Source organism: Crinia signifera, chromosome 6 (genome assembly GCF_055691185.1).
Source record: "Crinia signifera chromosome 6, ASM5569118v1, whole genome shotgun sequence".
Classification (NCBI taxonomy): domain Eukaryota; kingdom Metazoa; phylum Chordata; class Amphibia; order Anura; family Myobatrachidae; genus Crinia; species Crinia signifera.
The window spans coordinates 83,167,095-83,173,601 of record NC_139222.1 but is presented as its reverse complement, the minus strand read 5'-3'; the positions used below and the strand labels follow the sequence as shown (position 1 = coordinate 83,173,601).

Genomic DNA, 6,507 nt, shown 5'->3' with positions numbered 1-6,507 from the left:
CGTACACACGGGGGCACTGGGGGGCGGACAGCGTACACAGGGGGGCGGACAGCGTACACACAGGGACACACTGGGGGGGTGGACAGCGCACACACAGGGGCACACTGGGGGGCGGACAGCGCACACAGGGGGGCACTGGGGGGCGGACAGCGTACACAGGGGGGCGGACAGCGTACACACAGGGACACACTGGGGGGTGGACAGCGCACACACAGGGGCACACTGGGGGGCGAACAGCGCACACATGGGGGCACTGGGGGCGAACAGCACACACCGGGGGCACTGGGGGGCGAACAGCACACACGGGGGCACTGGGGGGCGGACAGCGTACACAGGGGGGCACTGGGGGGCGGACAGCGTACACAGGGGGGCGGACAGCATACACACAGGACACACTGGGGGGGACAGCGCATACACAGGGGCACACTGGGGGGCGAACAGCGCACACATGGGGGCACTGGGGGCGAACAGCACACACGGGGGCACTGGGGGGCGAACAGCACACACGGGGGCACTGGGGGGCGAACAGCGCACACATGGGGGCACTGGGGGTGAACAACATACACACGGGGCACTGGGGGTTGAACAGCGTACACACAGGGACAGTGGGGGGGATGGATTTACCTGGGTGCAACTGCTCCTCTGATGACCAGGGTGGCTTCTTTCTGCCTTCCCGGTGGCGGAGGCATCTCAAGGAAGCGCTTCAATCTGGTCCGCAGGCTGTGGAAGCGTCTCAGTCCCGGCGGTACCATGGCGTGGTCAGCGTCTGGGCAGGAAACATAACAATAATATTAAAGGGCACAGCGTTCACACGAAGGGGGGCACAGCGTACACACGGAGGGGGGGCACAGCGTATACGGGAGGGGGCACAGCGTACACACAGGGGGGGGGGCAACCAGCGTACCCACGGGGGCACTGGGGGGGGGGCGAACAGCGTACACACGGGGGCACTGGGGGGGGTGGGGGACAACAGTGTACACACGGGGGCACTGGGGGGGCGAACAGCGTACACAGGGGGGCACTGGGGGGCGGACAGCGTACAACAGGGGGGCGGACAGCGTACACAGGGGGGCGGACAGCGTACACAGGGGGGCGGACAGCGTACACACGGGAGCGGACACCGTACACACGGGGGCGGACAGCGTACACACGGGGGCGGACAGCGTACACACGGGGGCACAGCGTACACACGGGGGCCGGGAACAGTGTACATGGGAGGGAGACATCGTACACACACGGGGGGCACGGGGGGAGCGTACACACATAGGGGGGGGCACTGGGGGGGCAGCGTACACACAGGGGGGGGGGGGACATCGTACACACGGGGGCGGACAGCGTACACACGGGAGCGGACACCGTACACACGGGGGCGGACAGCGTACACACACGGGGGCGGACAGCGTACACACGGGGGCACAGCGTACACACGGGGGCCGGGAACAGTGTACATGGGAGGGAGACATCGTACACACACGGGGGGCACGGGGGGAGCGTACACACATAGGGGGGGGCACTGGGGGGGCAGCGTACACACAGGGGGGGGGGGGACATCGTACACACAGGGGGGGACATCGTACTCACAGGGGGGGGCACTGGGTGGGACAGCGTACACACGGGGAAGCGGGCACTAGGGGGGACAGCGTACACGGGGGGCAATGTGGGGGCAGCATACACATGGGGGGGGCAGCATATATGGGGGGCACAGGGTACAGCGTACACACGGGGGCACTGGGGGGCAGCATTCACAGGGGCACTGGGGGGGCAGCACACACAGGGGCACTGGGGGGGCCGCGTACACACGGGGGGCACTGGGGGGACAGCGTACACACGGTGGTGGCACTGGGGAAGGGGACAGCGTACACGGGGGCATTGGGGGGGGAAGAACAGCATACACACGGGGGGGCACTGGGGGGGAAGGATAGCGTACACACACAGGAGGGGCACTGGGGGGGGTAGCGTACACACAGGGGGGGAGGCACTGGGGGGACAGCGTACACACGGAGGGGGGGGCACTGGGGGGGACAGCATACACACGGGGCGCGCACTGGGGGAGACCGCGTGCACACGGGGGGAGGGGACTGAGGAGGACAGCGTAAACACAGGGGGGCACTGGGGGGTCAGCGTACGCACGGGGGGAAGCGTACACACGGGGGGCACTGGTGGGAACAGCGTACACATGGGTGCACTGAGGGGGAAGCGTACACACAGGGGCACTGGGGGGACATTGTACATACAGGGACAGTGGGGGGACGGATTTACCTGAGTGCAGCTGCAGTACAGGGGTGGACAGAGTACACACGGGGGCACTGGGGGGGACAGCGTACACACGGGGGGCACGGGGGGGACAGCGTACACACGGGGGGACAGCGTACACACGGGGGGACAGCGTACACACGGGGGGACAGCGTACACACGGGGGGCACTGGGGGGCGGACAGCGTACACACGAGGGCACTGGGGGGGCGGACAGCGTACACACGAGGGCACTGGGGGGGGCGGACAGCGTACACATCGGGGCACTGGGGGGGCGGACAGCGTACACACGGGAGCGAACAGCGTACACAAGGGGGCGAACAGCGTACACACGGGGGCGAACAGCGTACACACGGGGGCACGGACAGCGTACACACGGGGGCACGGACAGCGTACACACGGGGGCACGGACAGCGTACACACGGGGGCACGGACAGCGTACACACGGGGCACGGACAGCGTACACATGGGGGCACGGACAGCGTACACACGGGGGCACTGGGGGGGCGGACAGCGTACACACGGGGACACTGGGGGGGCGGACAGCGTACACATGGGGGCACTGGGGGGGGGGGAACAGCGTACACAAGGGGGCGAACAGCGTACACACGGGGGCACTGGGGGGCGAACAGCGTACACAGGGGGAGTGGACAGCGTACACACAGGGGCACACTGGGGGTGGACAGCGCACACACGGAGGGACTGGGGGGCGGACAGTGCACACGGGGGCACTGGGGGGCGAACAGCACACACGGGGGCACTGGGGGGCGAACAGCACACACGGGGGGCACTTGGGGGCGGACAGCGTACACACGAGGGCACTGGGGGGCGGACAGCGTACACACGGGGGCACTGGGGGGCGGACAGCGTACACAAGGGGGCGAACAGCGTACACACGGGGGCACTGGGGGGCGGACAGCGTACACACGGGGGCACTGGGGGGCGGACAGCGTACACACAGGGGCACACTGGGGGGTGGACAGCGCACACACGGGGGACTGGGGGGCGGACAGCGCACACAGGGGCACTGGGGGGGCGGACAGCGTACACACAGGGGCACACTGGGGGGTGGACAGCGCACACACGGGGACACTGGGGGGCGAACAGCACACACGGGGGCACTGGGGGGCGAACAGCGTACACACGGGACACTGGGGGGCGGACAGCGTACACACGGGGGCACTGGGGGGCGGACAGCGTACACACGGGGGCACTGGGGGGGCGGACAGTGTACACACGGGGGCGGACAGCGTACACACGGGGGCACTGGGGGGCGAACAGTGTACACACGGGACACTGGGGGGCGGACAGCGTACACACGGGGGCACTGGGGGGCTGACAGCGTACACACGGGGGCACTGGGGGGGGCGGACAGCGTACACACGGGGCACTGGGGGGCGGACAGCGTACACACGGGGGCACTGGGGGGCGAACAGCGTACACACGGGGGCACTGGGGGCGAACAGCGTACACACGGGGGCAAACAGCGTACACACGGGGGCAAACAGCGTACACACGGGGGCAAAAAGCGTACACACGGGGGAAAAAAGCGTACACACGGGGGCAAACAGCGTACACACGGGGGCAAACAGCGTACACACGGGGGCACTGGGGGGCGGACAGCGTACACAGGGGGGCACTGGGGGGCGGACAGCGTACACAGGGGGCGGACAGCGTACACACAGGGACACACTGGGGGGTGGACAGCGCACACACAGGGGCACACTGGGGGGGCGGACAGCGCACACAGGGGGGCACTGGGGGGCGGACAGCGTACACAGGGGGGCGGACAGCGTACACACAGGGACACACTGGGGGGTGGACAGCGCACACACAGGGGCACACTGGGGGGCGAACAGCGCACACATGTGGGCACTGGGGGCGAACAGCACACACGGGGGCACTGGGGGGCGAACAGCACACACGGGGGCACTGGGGGGCGGACAGCGTACACAGGGGGGCGGACAGCATACACACAGGGACACACTGGGGGGTGGACAGCGCATACACAGGGGCACACTGGGGGGCGAAACAGCGCACACATGGGGGCACTGGGGGCGAACAGCACACACGGGGGCACTGGGGGGCGAACAGCACACACGGGGGCACTGGGGGGCGAACAGCACACACATGGGGGCACTGGGGGTGAACAACATACACACGGGGCACTGGGGGTTGAACAGCGTACACACAGGGACAGTGGGGGGGATGGATTTACCTGGGTGCAACTGCTCCTCTGATGACCAGGGTGGCTTCTTTCTGCCTTCCCGGTGGCGGAGGCATCTCAAGGAAGCGCTTCAATCTGGTCCGCAGGCTGTGGAAGCGTCTCAGTCCCGGCGGTACCATGGGGTGGTCAGCGTCTGGGCAGGAAACATAATAATAATATTAAAGGACACATCGTTCACACGGAGGGGGGGGCAACAGCGTACACACGGAGGGGGGGGGGCTCAGCGTACACATGGAGGGGGGGGGGCACAGCATACACACGGAGGGGGGGCACAGCGTACACACGGAGGGGGGGCACAGCGTACACACGGAGGGGGGGGCACAGCGTACACACGGGGGGGCACAGCGTACACACGGGGGGGCACAGCGTACACACGGGGGGGCACAGCGTACACACGGGGGGGCACAGCGTACACACGGGGGGGGCACAGCGTACACACGGGGGGGCACAGCGTACACACGGGGGGGCACAGCGTACACACGGGGGGGCACAGCGTACACACGGGGGCACAGCGTACACACGGGGGGCACAGCGTACACATGGGGGGGGCACAGCGTACACACGGGGGGGGCACAGCGTACACACGGGGGGGGTACAGCGTACTCATGGGGGGCACAGCGCACACACGGGGGCACAGCGCACACACGGGGGACACAGCGCACACACGGGGGCACAGCGCACACACGGGGCACAGCGCACACACTGGGGGGGCACAGCACACACACTGGGGGGGCACAGCGCACACACTGGGGGGCACAGCGTACACACTGGGGGGGCACAGCGCACACACTGGGGGGCACAGCGCACACACTGGGGGGGGCACAGCGCACACACGGGGGGCACAGCGCACACACGGGGGGCACAGCGTACACATGGGGGGGGCACAGCATACACATGGGGGGGCACAGCATACACATGGGGGGGCACAGCATACACATGGGGGGGCACAGCATACACATGGGGGGGCACAGCATACACATGGGGGGGCACAGCGTATACAGTGAGGGGGGGCAGGGGACACACGGGGGCAGTGAGGGGGGCGGGGGACACACGGGGGCAGTGAGGGGGGGGCCATGCACTGACATGCAGCAGCTGCGGCTCTGCTACACCACTGGCACCTACAGCGGGTCCCCCCACCACCAACCCCAGACCAGCCTTACTAGCACATTAAGCAAAACAAGCCACCCACCCACCCACAAGAATACTTGCAGCCGCGGCGCTGCAGACTCGGGAGGGGAAGCTTTCTGGTTTGTCTGTGTAAACACACAGCTGCCGGCCGCCGCGCGCATACACACTCTGACATGAGCGCCGCAGCAGCACGGGCTCATGTCAGTGTGTGTATGCGCGCGGCGGCCGGGAGCTTCGTGTTTTAAACAGGCAAACCAGAAAGCTTCCCCTCCCTGCGGCGCAATTATTCTTGTGGATGTGTGGGTGTTTTTACCCTTTTGGCTCCTGTCCCCTTGGAGGGATTGCGGGGCTGCGGGCTCCCCTCTGTAGGCAGCGCCGAGCGGCAGCAGATCTAGCCCCTCGCATCTCCGTCGGCCATCTTGGTACACCCAAGTGAGGCCTCTGACTGTACTCCCCCTATTGGACGCACTGCGCATGCGCAACAAGTTGGAGCTCCTATCTTTATAATGGGGGACGTTTCACTAAATTTAATAAAAACTGTACCTATCTGAAAATCCTCAACCCCAAAAGGCACTCCACTGGGACAATATCTACCTAATAAAACAAACCCCAAGTCTCAATTGTTCCCCTACCCCGAGTTATGCCTTCCCAAAAAACCCCTCATAGACTAACATGGGTGACAAAGTGTCATTTCGCGAGTGTCAGAAAAAAACTGGCAGTTGGAAGTTTAGATCGCTCCCAATTGGTCATTTTTTAATATTTCGCCCTGAAATTTGGCACGCAGCACCGGTTGACGATTCTACGCGTACATGCCAAATTTCAGCTCAGTACGCCCAGTCACTTTTGAGGTGCAGTCCCTCAAACACCATGCCCCCATCCGAAAAGTTCCCTATTGGAAAA

At 66.1% G+C, this 6,507-nt stretch overlaps 1 long non-coding RNA gene across 1 annotated transcript; it reads right to left on the bottom strand.

Annotated features, from left to right (window-relative positions):
* Positions 1–495: 495 nt before the first annotated feature.
* On the bottom strand, positions 496–6,300 carry LOC146006999 (uncharacterized). The gene is made up of 3 exons (XR_014444186.1): positions 5,921–6,300; positions 4,471–4,612; positions 496–766 (listed from the first exon to the last, which is right to left on the bottom strand). It is a non-coding gene; the product is annotated as an uncharacterized LOC146006999 (long non-coding RNA).
* Between the last annotated feature and the right edge of the window lie 207 nt (positions 6,301–6,507).